The following is a 16,329-nucleotide window of genomic DNA, read 5'->3' as shown; positions in this document are numbered from 1 at the left end:
CCACAGTGATGGATTAATTATCAGGGCCATTACACGCGCGACGTTCCCTCTCTCTTTCTATCTTTCTCTCTTTTTCTCTTTCTCTTTCTCTTATTTCTGCGTGCGCGAGCTCGATCGCGAGAATGAAAGTGCGCGTCGTCATGACATGCTATTAACCCCGACCCACTGCAAATCTTGATTTTGCTTTTATTATACGCACTACGGAATTTCATTGACGTGGCGTGTGTATTATTTTGCCCAAGAAACGGTTAACGATTGAGACTCTTTAATCACAGACCGGAGTCCATTCACTCCGTCATAAAGATGTTGAAGTCTTAAAGATGTCGATTTTATAATACATGGAAAAAATTATACACCAATTGAATAATTTAATCTGATAATAATATATTTTAAATTAAATCGGATAAAATCTAGTCTACATTTATAGAAAGTTTTGGGAGAAAACTACGAAGTTGGGACTTGACCGAGTTCAACCGGTCATTGTTGTCAAAAGTTGCATAAATATTATATCTGATTTTGGAACAATGATATTATAATAATCTTGACAAGTCGCAATAATATAAAGAAAAACTAATTGTAAGGACAATTAAATATTCAGCAGAAATTGAATTTTGAAAAATATGATAAGTTATAAATATTACACTTACATGAACATCAGTATTTATCACGAATTATTTACACAATTAATTACACAAAGGTTTACATGTGGTAAACTACGCACTCAACAAATTCTATCGTGGTTGCAACTTTCGCGCAAACTGTTTCTCATGTCAGCGTCGTTAGCTACCGGAGTGCCGGCGTGGATTGATGAACTAGCGGCGATTAATTAATCACGGCGTCCGACTTCGTTCTGTTCCTGTGAGGCTATCTAAGCACGCACGTATGTCTGTCCACCGGTAGCGGAGGAAGAGCTTTGATAAATCAACGAGATTTCACGTGTCGGGACTATTAAAACGTAGCTACTCATGAAACGCGTCGAGCTGCGTCGACGTTGCTCGCTTAACGTGCTCGCCATATGGGGTGTTAAGTCGCGGTTAAGGGCGCGCGGAAAAATTCCAATCAACAAATCAGCGATGCCGGACAATGTTCTGGTCCCGTAAGAATAAAGGGAAAACAAGTTTTCAATTGACGTCGCGTAAAATCAAAGAACTGTTAAGCTGTTCGTAATTGCGGCTTTTTGTCGTAGCTGCAACATGTGCGGTGCAGCGTGCACAATGCACTTTGCAATTTTAAGACCAAAAACGAAAAGCGAATGAAAACGGACGCGTGATTGACGATCGCGAATGATGAGCTCAGCATGCGGTAGTGAGGTATCATACGCGGTGTTCGTAAACATGTCGATGAATTATGGCAGCAAAAACATCAAAGAAATCTAACGTATGAGCAAAATGATTAGCAAGATATTGTCTATTTAATTATATTTTACACAGATAAAACGTTTTTAGAATGTATTGTTGCTGAGTACTCATAAAGTTGTGTAATTTAATAATAACATCTCAATGTTTTAATTATTCTATATTTTAACAGAAAAAAAAAGAGAGAGAATAAGAGAGAATAAGTATCGGAAGATAAAAAAATTTATGTAAAGGACGATTGAAGAAAAAATTAATTATTACATTATTGAAACATGTAATTACATATAATATTTTATTTATTAAACTTATATACAATAATTATATACTTAATTACTTTCTTACAAATAAGATATCCGTGTGCCAATTCTGATAACCTTGTTAATTATATCACCTGTTCGATTTACTGACACGTTTTTCCTCGCTGTAACTATTCCTCTATCTGCGTGTAAATCCTCTATTCTGAAGTTATACTCTTTCAACTGATTCGCTATCGTTCTCGGCGGAATTCCTTTCATTTTCTAGTCAGTGTGTGTACACCGCACCTTCGTGTATTCGCCGCCGTATAATAAAGGATGCATTTACATCGAGACTAGACTAGTTGAAACGGAAAGTGCGCGCCTGTTAGCAGGTTTATTCACAATGTATAGAAGCAGATGCGCGGAATGAACGATATTTTACGATCTTGTTATCTCGATCTACGCTAGAGGCGGAAATGAATCTTATTGCCACGGATACTTATCGGCTATGGATAGTTTAGTTTCTATTTACACTCTAGAAGCAGTATATCTTGTTGTTCCTTTATTTATTTTAATAACTATTATTTACTGACATATTTGGAATAATTGTTTTCTTATGTTTTACTATTAGATTTCATTGTCTAAAATGTAGACGTAAGAATGAAAGTTTTCATTCAAACGATTTTTATTCATTTATTTCGTTTTCACGTTTACGAAACTTACATTGTCTTGAATGGTTTGTATTCGTTTCGTTAAGCAGGAAAGAACACGCAAAAAGCTGAGGAATCGGGTGCATTAATGCGAGCGTTACGGCACGATGATCAATATGAACACGCACATGTACGCTTTTTTTATATTATTGTACACATGCACACATACAAACACATATACGCCGATGAGCGTAATTACGACATGGCAACGTACTCATGGTTCGTTGTTGTTTATTATGCAATACTTGGAACATCCTCTTTATCTCGATCAGCGGCTAGTTTTCGTAATTAGTCTTCAACAAATAAATTTAAGTCTAGTTTACTTAAATTCTGCAGAAAAAACTTTTCTCTATCTATTCGTATTTTATTCTTGCAAAATATTCCTCGTTCGGATTTTAAATCTATAAGATGTCTTATTTATAAATAAGATGTATTAAAGAATGATGATTTTTAATCGCATAAAACGCATAAAACTTCTTCGAAGATACTTTCTAATTTTTACACATATATTCTAACACATATATACAAAATTTTATCGTCTGTTCTAAAATTTTGAAACTTGTATTAGAGTAGCCAAATCGATAATTACGAGGATGAATCAGAAAAGCAGGTAAGAAACGAGCGATCGTGAGATGAAGTTATTTCAGACGAAGATACGCATCGACAAAACGAGGATTATTAAATCAAGAACGAGAAGATAAACTAAAAAGAAAAAAAAACTGTCTGTCTCTTTCTCTCTTTCTTTCTCTCTGTGAAAAGAGCCGCGATCACTTTTTTTAATAAAACGCAGAGCGTAAATAATGCGGATGCAACCACGTTAGAATTAATATATACGCAAAGGAAGCGTCATGGCCACGTGGGCAGGGCATTAATATTAATTAATGGGCCATTATTACACTGGCGTAGTGAGCTTCACTATGGTTCGATGAGCCTACACGCGCACCGCTGCTACCTGGCGCGGCTCGATCGCTGATGTAATAAAGCACTTATACCAACCAAAAAGGAACTCATATAATTGCGCCCGTGACAACGACATTGTCTCGTCTACGCTATAATCAATTTTAATAAATTTTTTTTGTCACGATTGTTAAATTATCCGTGAGAATATAAACGAAACTTATTATTGAGAATCTATTAGAGACCGATTATTTACCTATTATTAGATATATTTTTTGACGCATATAAATATAATATAATTATATTTTAAAATAATATTGGGAATCGTACATTCAAAATGACGCAGAGAAAGATTCGTTGAAAATATCAACCGGTTCCTTATATCCCCAAGTATATTTCTATTGTTGAAACCTACGGTTTAACAATAGTAGTCAGTATTTCTTGTCGGGTGTTAAACAATGATATTCACCCGGTACCCGTTACGTCCATTTCGCTAAGCAACTTTATCGGCCAATGATTGTTCCGTGGATGGGATGAAAAAGCAGGACATCTCTATGACATCGGTTCCGCGATACCACTAACGCTTTCTACGTGCAGCTCCGAGGCCGCTTTACCCATGTCAAATAAATTAGCGTACATAGCCGGGGGTAATTGAGAGGTACACACCTAAGATCGTGAACCGACCAGTTTGTCACGTGTCACGTACCGTGCACAGTGATGCACAATTTTCTTCGCGCAATCAATCGCTAAATTGCACTTTATTGGCCGACAGTGAGTTGGAGATCGAGCGATTTATTAAATCACCTCGGCAGGCAAACGGAACTAATCAATTTGCAGTAATATCGTGACATTATAGAACGCTCTAAGTATATAGCAAACACGCGTACAATGTGTAGTTGAAATTACGTGGAAATTAAGAGGAATAAAATTTCGATATTTCCTTGTCAGGTTTTTTAATTTTTAAATTATATTAAATTACATTAATTGAAGAAAGAGATCGTAAAGGTTTTGATTGGAATGGCGAGTTGTGCATCACTGTGCCAGAAACGTCCGTCTTCTCGGAATACGCGTCCTCCGCATAAGACGTCAATGAAACGGACGTGCTGCAAGCGCAACGCCCCTGAAAAGATACAGGTGACTGCTTGAAGTGGAGTGCATACTCCTCACGCGTGCGTAAGTCAGCGAATGAATCCGGTCTTTACCGATTCATACAGTTTTACCGTTGCTTGGAATACGGCAACATTGTAGATATTCGTACATTGGAAAAATAATAAAAGAATAAAAGAAAAATAAAATTTATTCTAAATATTTTTAAAGTAAATGATGAATTATCTTTTTTATTTCTATTATTTATTTGTTTAATATTACGACGGATGGAAATGAACGTACGATTACATAAACATGAAACTTCGTGGCTGGTTTTATTTGCAAAATTTTATAAAGAAATATATTTCTTAAAATTTCTTTTCATCTTACTCTATTTAAGGTCGTTGAATTGAGCCGAATTAAGTTGATTAGTAAAAATTTTATGTGACGTTAAATGCGGAATAGAACTCTGTTAACTCTGTTGGATCGCAACGGCGCGGCGACGGAAGAAAATAAGACGGTTCGTGAAGCGTAAACGGCGAATTCCTTGCCTCTGAACGCGCCGCCAGCATAATTTCCGTACCGTTGTAGGCAGTATCCGACTGAAAAGTACAGACTTCCGCCGTGTCCATAAGTTAGATTTAACCATTTCTTGCCTTCGCGGTATGTCACGCATACTGCCGGTCATTCGGAACATCGTGATGCACCACCGCGCCGCAGCCTCGGGCACCTGTTACAGAGAATTCTAATAAATTCGACAAAAAATCCCACTCGAATGCGCAGACGACGTTGCGTTTGGGGAAAAAAGGAAGGTCCACCGATTATATGTCCGTTTTAAAATGCAGATTAGCAACGATGCACGATATATTCGGCATTCGTTACTTGTTAATTATATAATAAATGTGCGTGTAGTAAGGTATAATAATGTTCTCGTAAAACTGTAACATAGATACAAGAAAGTAACGATTAAATTGGTTCCAAATTGATTCAACAATTCGCAGGAGCGAGTTTATAAAATTACAACGCCTGTACGTAATAAACACTATATTAAATAATATACAATAATGTTCGATTCTCCATTACTTTGCTGCAAATTGTAAAAGATTATTTGATATACTGAATTTACAAGAAGTATTATAATTCATCTGTCATCGATGTGAAATATAGGCGACATATATGGTTTTACGATATTGGAAGTCGATTATTAAAATTGTGCATATTTAAAGACAAAAATTCTATAAATATAAATCTTTAATAACTGTATAAATTCTGATTTTAAAAAATGAACAGTTACCTGACGGCGCGGCGTGCCATATGGTAATCATGAGGAAAGATAATATGATCTAAATCGCGATATTCCATATAAGCGCCATTACGATTTTTTCATCGTAAAGGTTCTAATCGGATAATTAAAAAAAGAGAATTCTAACAGCAAGTGTAACGCGTTCAATCAAGCGTATTTATTTATCCATTAGAACTGGCTATTAATACTGGAGCAAGATTATCGTGACCGCGAAATAAAAAATTATTAACTTCTCTTCTTATTCTTTGCGCTTGATGTACGTCTTTAATCAGAATATAGTCTTGCTGCTGTAGATCGTTATCGGCTCTCAATGGAATTTTTTTCGTGATCGCACGAGCGTGTTTCGGGCGCATAGATATCTCCTCATTTCGCGACGAACCGCCGACACGAGCCGCGTTGATTACCGTTTTAACGATCACGCTGCCGGATATTCTAGAAATAATGCGTACGTGCGTACATAATGACCGTGTTAAAAGTTGGGATAGCGAGTCGGTAAGTTTGCCATTCGAATGGCGCCCGAATCTGCATCAATTATAATATCGCATTCATAATTAGATTTATGTATTATTTTCCTTGAACAGCTCTGCAGTAAGATATATTGATTTTGTATCATGTTTATGAGTTTCGTTTCATCGTACGTGCTATTTCTCGAGACTATTTTTTAATGTGATTATTTTTAATCGGCTTGTCGACGATTTAATTAGGATATACGAAGTTATTCATTTGGACAAGAAAAATGGCATTGTGAAATAATGTTTTCGCATTTTACATGCATAAAAAGAAAATAAATTTTTTCTATGGGTGAAAGAGAAAGAGATTTATACGGATACATTTTATAAACTATTGACAATTTTGTACTTTTATGTATACAATAATTATCTAATGTTTTGTAATAATTAAGTATTTTATGACAACAATAATAGTAAATTATTTGCATGTTAAATTATTTATTCTGTACAGAAGAAAAATTGATTAGGTGAAGAATATAATACGAAGAACAGAACGATGTAAATATTTCTTTTATTATTTTTATCTCTTTCTGTAAAACTTGATGAGAAAATTAATAACCGGTACCGTATGCTCGCGGAACAGCATGTTCAAATTGCGATCATTCTTTATTCGATATTATACCTACTCAATTTCTCGTTCTCGCTGTAAAGGAATCTTCCTCGTCATCTGCGCAAAGCTGGCGCGACTGATCGTCGACTCGTCGCGATATATACCATACTGTTTCGACTAACTTTTTTTTTTTTCGTGGCCGGTGCACGGGTACTTGAGTCCCTTGATTGCGCGAGGATATACCACACCATAAAGTGCGGCTCTCGATGTCGTTCGCTTTTTTTAATGGCACTTCCGAGATCGCAGGCGAATTCCCGAGGTGCAGCAACATCGTTAAAAAGTAGTATTCCGATTATTGCTAATGAAAACGCCAAGAAGTGTGGCTTGCACTAAAAAAAAAGTTATCTTTTAATGTATTTGAGCCCTTACCCTTTTTATACATAATGGATCACTAATTCATACGAGGCAAAAATGGTTTAATGATCAACATGGAACGCTCGATAATCCATTTGTATTTGACATGTGCTACTCACGTCTTTCATAACTGGGTTTAAAATTTTTTTTAATGAAATCTTTTTCATATATAAAAATTGATGTCGATAGCATTGATCTTATTTCTAATTGTTAAAAACTTAATGTAAATCTAATATCTTTTATAGAGATTTCAGTTTTTTCTTTTGGAAGATATAAGGTTAATTATCTCTGTTTCTATTTTTAGAAATTGTACAATAAGGTTCTTTATTCTCATTTTGTATCAGTTTAGAATATTATTTTTATTATCGAAACTGGAGTACCGATGATTGGTTTTAAGCTTGGAACATGTTGTCGCAATTACAGGACATATATAATTCCGCTTTAATTAATGCATTGACATGGACATGAAAATTGCAAACAGTCCTGCCGATTCAGGTCTCAAAGATTTATGCTGACGTGTGTCCAAAGAGTTCGAAATTCAAAATTTCTGCACCGTTATTTCGGGCGATCAATTTCCAATATCGTAAAATCATATACATGTTGCCTATAATTCACATCGATGACAGATAAATTATAATACTTCTTATAAATTCAGTATATCAAATAATCTTTTACAATTTGCAGCAAAGTAATGGAGAATATAAAATTATTGTATATTTATTATATTCGACTTTTTTATAATACAAACTTAACAAATAATAATTTACAATTTTAGGATTTCATGTTACTTAATTTTTATTTAATTAATTTAGAAATTAATTTTTAACAATGTAAAACATTTTGTGAAATAATATCTTTCTCCAATAATAGATTTCGTATTTCAATTTTCTAAGAGGTATGGTTAAAGGAAGAAACAAAAGTGTGACTGTTCACAAGAATCTCCTTAAAATGATCTCATCCGATTTTTTTTTATTTCAGTAAATTTTGGGTTTTTAAGCACCTCATACATATGCTAATAGTTTCTAAGGTATTTATTGACGCTCATCACTTCGATACAAACTGTCGCATAATAAGCGGCGAGATCGCTTAATTCGGCCGCTCGGAAATTGCGCCTCGTACGTACATACAGTGTACGAAGGGTAGATCGGCTATTCAGCGAATATGATTGGGACTATTACGCAAATCGTCGTGCAACGGGGCGAAGGGGGCGAGGCGAAAGGAGTGCAGATAATCGCTCACTCAATTAGCTCCGTGATAAACTCCTCACGCTCGCGCTTGCGAACGGCGGCGGCTCATTACCAATCGGTAAAATTCATCCGGGCGTCGTTTATGCTCGCCTGGCGGTTAAGAATCTTTAATATCCCGGATGCTTATAGGACCTTTACACCGCTCTTTATAACCGTATCAACGCGGCGCGCGTCATATTCGTCGCCTCGGGCCGTTCCCCCCTCGCCGGCAAACGAGCGGAGTGCGAGCTCTAAGCGGCTCGGATTATCTGCTAACTGAAGGAATATCTTCTTCAAAGTCGTTTGCCTCGTTACGTGCTGATCAGTCGTAGATACGTATCAGATACGTACGATCTTATTAGTTCGCGCTGCAGGAATTACGTATACGGCCTCTCGGAATAATTCGATAAGATCGTGCTCCCCGTTCTGACAACGCAATTTTGACATGTACAGTGTAATGACGTTCGGCCGGTAGCAGATGGTAAACTCGCCGTCTTCTTTTCCGAGACAGCTAATAAGAAACTTCACGAAGCGCCGTTTGCATAATTGGACAGACATAACTCTGTATTTTCGCCGTTACTTCGTTAATGCCGCATTGTGTTCAATCTAGAGATATAATTTTACACGTAGTACTGCAACTGATTCCTTTGTTTCATTTTTTAGCGTAACGAATATGCTCAATTTCAAGAAAGGATTCAAGTTTTACTTCCGTACCTGTCGACATCACGGCGGACATTGAGCCGCGCGATAAAAGATTAGAGAAACGGTAATTAAAATACGAAATTATTTGCAGAAAGATTTACTTGGGGTGCATGCTGATGGGTCGTGCATTCTTGAATAAGGGATTATATTTCTGAAGTTAGATTTGTAATATTAGAAATTATATTCTCTCGAAACAAATTTGGATTAATTCACGGCTTATCTGCGCGAATTCATGAACGGGTGCAGCCAGTATCAATCAGCCGACCGGTGCATCATTTTGACGGAATCAAAAAAAAAAAAAAAAAAAAAATTCACACGATACGTGTTTTCGATCGCGGATATAATAAAAGTTCAGCTCGCGCAACGCAGTGTTCGCCGGCCTACGTGCGTGCGATGGATAGTATGCGCTCGTTGCATTTATCCTGAACCTCCTCTTTTCCATCGTATCGTTACATCGAGAATCTTGCGTAATGACATTAAACGGCCGCGAATACGTTAACCCCAAGTGCAGAACGAGCGCCGCTATTGGCCGATCGAAAAGCGGTTCGGCATCGAGCTCGAACCAATCAGGAAGGCACTTTGGTGCTCCCGATCGATGATGCAAAAGGATCTCCAATCTGAAAAACGGGATACGCGATCAAGTATGGAGAGAAGACCGTATAGAGACCGGCATGGAGACAACTAATGAATACGCAAATATAATCTTAAAGAGAGAGAGAGAGAGAGAGGAAGAAAGAGAAAGAAATAGGTTTTTATCATAAATCAAAACAAATTATTTTAGTTTTTTTTGTGAATATATTTGAAAATTGTCCAGTTTTTTAATATTATAAATCTTAGGAATTTCAACAAATTAAAAATGGATTAATACCGATTTCTTAAAAGTCATATTAGGATTACTTTAATTTTATCAACAATATTGTTAAAACTGACATAACAGCTAAACTCTCATGTTTCGAACGAAATTAAACATATGCTATTCCAAGATTTTATACTACATTCCATATACTTCGTCTTTATCTTCAATTATTTAACATTTTCAATTTTATTACATTTTTTAAAATATTCTCGACGACGTCACACGTAAATCTCAAACAAGTTAAATCAATTTAAAGAATTAAACAATTTGTTATTCATGTCCTCTTTCGGTTTTTTTTCATTTTTCCGCTACAAATGTAAAAAAATATATCTCGATTAAAGAAGTCGGTTTACATTTGAGTGATCGGACATGATGCTTCTACTACATCTCGCTCGCACGCTCCACTTTACACGTTCGCGCATAAGCGCAAGTAAACTGTTACTTTCATTGCACTACTCGCCCGAGTCGCTTTCATGAGCTATGATTTACGGCTAATAGACAGGCCGCGTGTTCGCTTGCACGGTCCGGAAAAACGAATGCTCCGACTGCGTCGTGGATGCACCGGGGATGCAAATCGCCGACGACAACCTCGGGAAGGATAAACGCACGAGAAGCAGCACCGGATCTCCCCGGGCGGTTTCTCAGGGGGGAGGGGGGAAGGAAACATCTGACCGAGAGTTATGCAAACGTTTCGAGTCATTTTCCGGTTACGCATGCCTGCATGGCATGCATGATATTTCGAGCGGATGTCTACTTGAAGCAATAGTAGGTGTACTTTGTACATACCGGGAGATTCCTACTATAAACTTAGTTCTGTCCATTACCGGTATTGTGCTTTTTCAAGCCCCGAGCGGGTGTATATCGGCAAGTAAAAAATGCCTAGATCATTTTAATGTTAGCATTTTAAATTGAGTTGCAATATTCAGGTTACTTATCCTAGCAATTAACTAGGTTCTTTCTAAAATTAAAATTCTTTTAGTGAAGCTTTTTGTAATACAGACAGAAAGAGAAGTGATAATTTTAATCCAGATGTAGTACTTATGTCTTAATTTAAAAAATAACACAATAGAGCAAGTTAATATTGTTGTCATAATATTTTCCTGTATATGTTTATAGATGTAGATAATGCAGAATTATTTTTAAAAAACAAAATCTATACGTATATGTAGCTGTGTGTATATGTAGCACTAAAAAAATTAATTAATTGAATATAATGAATTTTAAACATCGCTTAAAGATTATAAACAGTATTATGGATCTCTACTTATATTCTATTTAAAAAAATAATTGAAATGAAGAAATTAAAATCAACAAGATTGATGTCATTTTCATGCATTGGTATAGCTAAAAGAGATTGATCTCTTGTGCAGATTGTATATCTCTTCATGAAACATATTTCCAATCCGTGTGTTCGGACGCGCGCCCTCAGGGGGTTGACATGTATTTCCATAAGTATTATCGTCGATTACGGATAATTGGTCGCAGATATATGCCGAGAGAAAGACAGAGAGAGAGAGAGAGGGGAAATTCCTCTCTCCCGTTTGTGTTTCCGTAAGGCGCCTACGGATTTTTGTTACCGGCGGGATTGCGGATAATAATCGGCGGCGGTCCGATGTTGCGGTCCACGCGTCTTTCTCTCTGTAGTAGGGACAAGTGGTTGTGGGATTTTTGTGCCGGCTGAATTATGGACAATCAACTTGTCCTCCCCTCCACGGCCCGGCCTTTTGCCAGCCGCGCTAATTTGGCGGATCCCGAGTGAGGCTCCAGCCAGCGATGCGGAAAACTAACTTTTCGTTCGATCTGCTTGAACGCATTGCGTAATTCGGAGGTACGGCGCGTCGCGAAAAATATTCGCGAACATATCGCGCGGAAGGGACGTGATCAGTAACACGCAACACGACGTAAGCAAGTATATCGATAATGTAACAAAATACGTGTACGATTGGACTTGTAGATGTTGATCTTTCGATAACCTTTCGCCCCTCAAGATCTTCTCTCCTACTTTTGAATTAATTAAAAATGATCAAATCTGTTTTTTATAAATCTAACACTTTATTGACATATACATCTATTTTACACATGAAATCAGAATTTTATCAAATATATACATATAAAGTTGAATATAATTTTATATAGTGCATGGCAGAAAATTTCGTTCAAATGTAAAACTTCTATATCCCGTTAGACCTTTATAAAGACTTTGCAAATATATTCTTCACGGTTACGATTAAAAGATAAAACTCGACACAGTTAGATTGAGTCTGCGGTGGAACATTCGTTCGTTCAGAGTATTTCAGGACACAGCGTCCAATCGAATGGAATATAATTGGCGGTAGAGATTCGCGCTATTCACTTTCATTGGCTCTTCTAGCTACGGCTGCGTGCCGCGATCAACTCCCAACGCAAATTGGACGTTCGCTCGCGGCGTCGCATCGTGAACAGCCGTGCAAATATTTCTCCACTCGAGTGCCACGCGTAAGGCACGGTGGTCCACCGTCTCCTCGATCTTCTTTTTTTTCGTCTCTTGACCTCTTCACTCTGTCACGCCGGATGGTTTCTTCTCGATTTCATCCTTCCGCGATGCTTATGATACTGATCCTCCTGTCGAAGCAAAAGTAAACTTAATTTTGTACCGTTATACAGATCAGTCGGAATAAACGACAGTCACATTTTCATGGCTGTCTCTTTCGCGTATTGTATACGATGTTAATCATTCTGATTAAATTAATGTCGGATTAACAATTAAAACTCGTTGTTCTTCTCGAGTTGTAGTAAGTATAATTGGAATGCAGTAGACGGAGTCAGCACTCTCTGCACAGCGTTCGGTTGAACGACAAGGCATCCCCCTGAAATTCTCGTGTCTCATTAAAATACCTACGTTGACACAAGTAAAATTTATCGTGACTCAACGATAACCCAAATGGGGATTAAAATGACTCGTTGAAAAATTATTCGCGAGCCAGGTATGGAAGTGACCTTATTAATTTAATAAGTGATTTTTGTCGAAAGTACGACCAAACCTTATAAATTAAATTTTTTAATTATTTCCTTTGAGAGGTTTAAGAATTGAGAAAATTCTAACTTTTTACATCTACGATTCGATAGACAAAGCAAATATCTTGTTTCTTTTTTTTAAACGATAATGTACCGCCGGCAATTTATTAGTGTTTATTAATGTTGAATATTTCGAGTTTATTAAATTAATGACGATTACGTCAATTTTTGGAACTGAAATTTCCACGCGACAATTCGAAAGATATAAGATAGTATAAAGTGTGTGAGGAACGTAGCGATGTGGAAGCCGAAGGTTCCGGTCGACCGTAAATCTCTTGGCTCGTAAAAGTCTAGGTCATGACGGTCAGGTATGTCTTAATCGAACTCGCCGAGAGAATCGAATTACGCGCGAGGCAATTTCACGGAAAAGTGAAATCACTGTTGAACGAATCAGGACGATTGCTCTTTATATCTTTAACATTGAAATTTAACGTTCGAGGCTTTGCAGAGGCTCTTAAAGCTTATCTTTAACGTTCCTTATACAAAATTAAAATTCTACTTCGTAACTCTGTTACTGTAATATTAAGTAACTTGTATACCAACCGGAAATTATTTATCAATTATGATAATGAAAGATATCGTCGTTTGTCTTTTCAAAATTGTTATGTATTTCAATTTCTCTCTGCAGTTGCTCAAACTGCATGTGATTTAGGTTCTATCTTTGATTTCCTTCGCGTTCTGACGGTCGAAATGTAACGGTCGAGCGGTCGGCATCGAAACCAGTTGTCGCATCATGAAAATACCGACCGCCACTGTGCGGATTCCACAGCGGAGCCCATTAGCAAACGACAGGAGGAACCTAATAGCGCCTCCATGGAAGAATCCGCTCACCGTGCGTCTCCTTGTGCCGCGTGTTATCGTGACGATTGTGCATGCCCCTCATCATCATCGACGTCGCTTTGGCGTTCGCAACACATCAAAATAACACATGAATGTGCGACTGCACTCTTTGACGATCCTTTCCTTCTTATCCGACGAATCGACCCTCATTTACACGCGGACACTGCCGTTAAATTGCCGCTGTCGGGATGACAACCGTCCGCCTCTTCGTGTCCTGGTTCCGTGTCAGTTTTGACACCTCCCTGTAAAAACACGGAAAGGGTTACTCAGTACGAGATAAGTGATTTCAACTGGGCAATTTAAGACGATAAAGGTAACAGAAACAGGACAGTGTCAGCGGTGGAAAATGAGGCCCCTCGAATGCTCTTCCGTCAGAATCATGTAATTTCGTGTGTATGCAACATTAAGGGTGAATTACAAAGCCTGTCATGCACCTGCAAACGAGGCCCCACAAATTTCGTGGAAACATCCAAGTACATACATTATGTTTCGATGAGCAATTAGTTCAATCAGTTTTTCGTATTTCGGCGTAACTCGTCATATTTTTTCTTGGCACCTGCTGCTGCGGGTTACATCGTATGTACATGTGGTCATTTTATCTTAAGCTGAATATTAATGAGACAAAATTAAAATCTCGAACGATTCTCTTGCTGATCGAATTTGTCACATTTTTTGGCGCACTTATTTTTCACGGATGAAGAATTTAATTGCCAACATATGGCACTCGGATATCGTCTAAAATTGATATTTCCGTCATTTCTGTGAATCTTGTTAACCCACATTTCTATGTGATATTTAAATTTCTACAGAAATTATTATTATTAATATACATATGCCCATGTCATGCACGTGTATTTTTTTGTACGGTATTCTATCCTATATATTAAATATTGATTCTTAACTCCATTTTTTAAATAGATTCGTCCTCACGTCTTTTCCAGTAATTTATCATGCTAAAATCCTTAAAACTGGGTATACTAATTTCGAAACGCTTTCCAATGTATAAGATATCTTTTTGAATTTTAGATTTTGAATCTGAGCTACTAGCTTAGATAAATGACTAGATTCAAATTTAAAATTAAAAAAACTTTGACTAAATAACATTGAACTAGATTCAAATCTAAAATCAACTAAATAACTAGATTAAAAATTTAAAATTCAAAAAGATATCTTATATAAAAATTTGTTGCTTGATTAATTTTTGATGATTTTGTTGTTAATATTATTAATTTAACTGTATAATTTTGTGATATTTAATCTGGTTATTATTTAAATTTAAATCGTGTTAAGAAGAGATTTAAAATTCTCAGAGATTTAAAATGCTAAGAAGAGATTAAAATAAAAGCATTCGCAGGCAGAGAGAAAGCGCAGAGACGAGAGACATTCTATTTTTTACATTAACTATGAAATAATTATAATATCAATACGGCAAAATTTTGCGGATATTCTCCCAATATATCTTTTTTCTTGTCAACAATTATGACGTTTTCCATCTTTTTCCACATCTTTTTTTCGTAACGATAATGTGTCTTTAAGGGAGTTCCGCTGCTAAATCAAAATGAACAGATTTTCATGAAACTTTGTAGAGAAGTTGAAATTAGTGATATAAATTGACTGCCAAAATTTCAGAAAGCTGAACTAGCTAGTTATTTAGATATTAAATATTTTATTAACACGGGTCATTTGAATATTTTTCTTTACTTGAACCCTTGTGCCACTTGTGTCTTCCACGGTTACGTGCGAGTGCAACGCGAAGCGCGTGTGCCGACTCGTTTTCCGCGTGTATCTCGTTTTCCAGTCTCTTGTGGAATTCTCGTAGCGATCTCGACAACTGCGTCTTACTATAGATCCGTCTGATAAAAATGACGCAAAGCAATTTTCCCGAAGCACGCATCATTATCTATTAAGATTGTCACATGTATCGCTGAATTAACCAAATTAACCTTGTGTGTGAATAGTAATTAACGTAATTATAATTACAGTTCTTCCATTACTTGACGATCCAGACGATTCGACTGTACTCGTAATTTAATGGTTAAAAATTAGACGGTGAAATCATTTTAAATCGTTGACCCAGAAAACGAAGACAACGCGTGACTCAATAAATCACAAATAGACACTTCGGAGGAGATGAAAGTTACTTACAATTAGTGTCGAACGAGAAGTTAATTAAACCGTCTAGCGGACTTCTCCGATCAATCAACGTTGGCGATTTATGACAGAATGAGACGTTTGATTTCGGATGCACGCTATTATCTCATATAATTTGATAATCATTGATTGATTGGATCTCTAACTTCATGAGACTTAATGATAATCTTAATGAGACATCAATCCAGATGACTATAGCGACATTTGGCCTTTTCAATAAATAAATCATTGAGCTAGTCAAGTGTAATATATTTTAATCAATTTTACGTGGCGCGAGTTACATCCTGGCTTGAACATCATATTTTATTTCTCCCTTCTTCGCGAATTTCATCGCGATCTCTCTCTAAAAGTCAAAAGTCTTCTTACGCAACATTAAGTGACATTAATATTGCAATTACAAAATGTCAAAGATCTTATTTGATTATTTGTCATATCTTAAA

The 16,329-nt window shown here is 36.6% G+C and overlaps 1 protein-coding gene across 4 annotated transcripts in view; it reads left to right on the top strand.

Annotated features, from left to right (window-relative positions):
* Positions 1–16,329, top strand: part of LOC105830770 — a 115,068-nt gene that overhangs the window by 38,776 nt on the left and 59,963 nt on the right. The gene's annotated exons all lie outside the window — the stretch shown is intronic.

This window comes from Monomorium pharaonis, chromosome 6 (assembly GCF_013373865.1).
Source record: "Monomorium pharaonis isolate MP-MQ-018 chromosome 6, ASM1337386v2, whole genome shotgun sequence".
NCBI lineage: Eukaryota > Metazoa > Arthropoda > Insecta > Hymenoptera > Formicidae > Monomorium > Monomorium pharaonis.
This window is presented reverse-complemented; position numbering and strand designations above follow the sequence as displayed.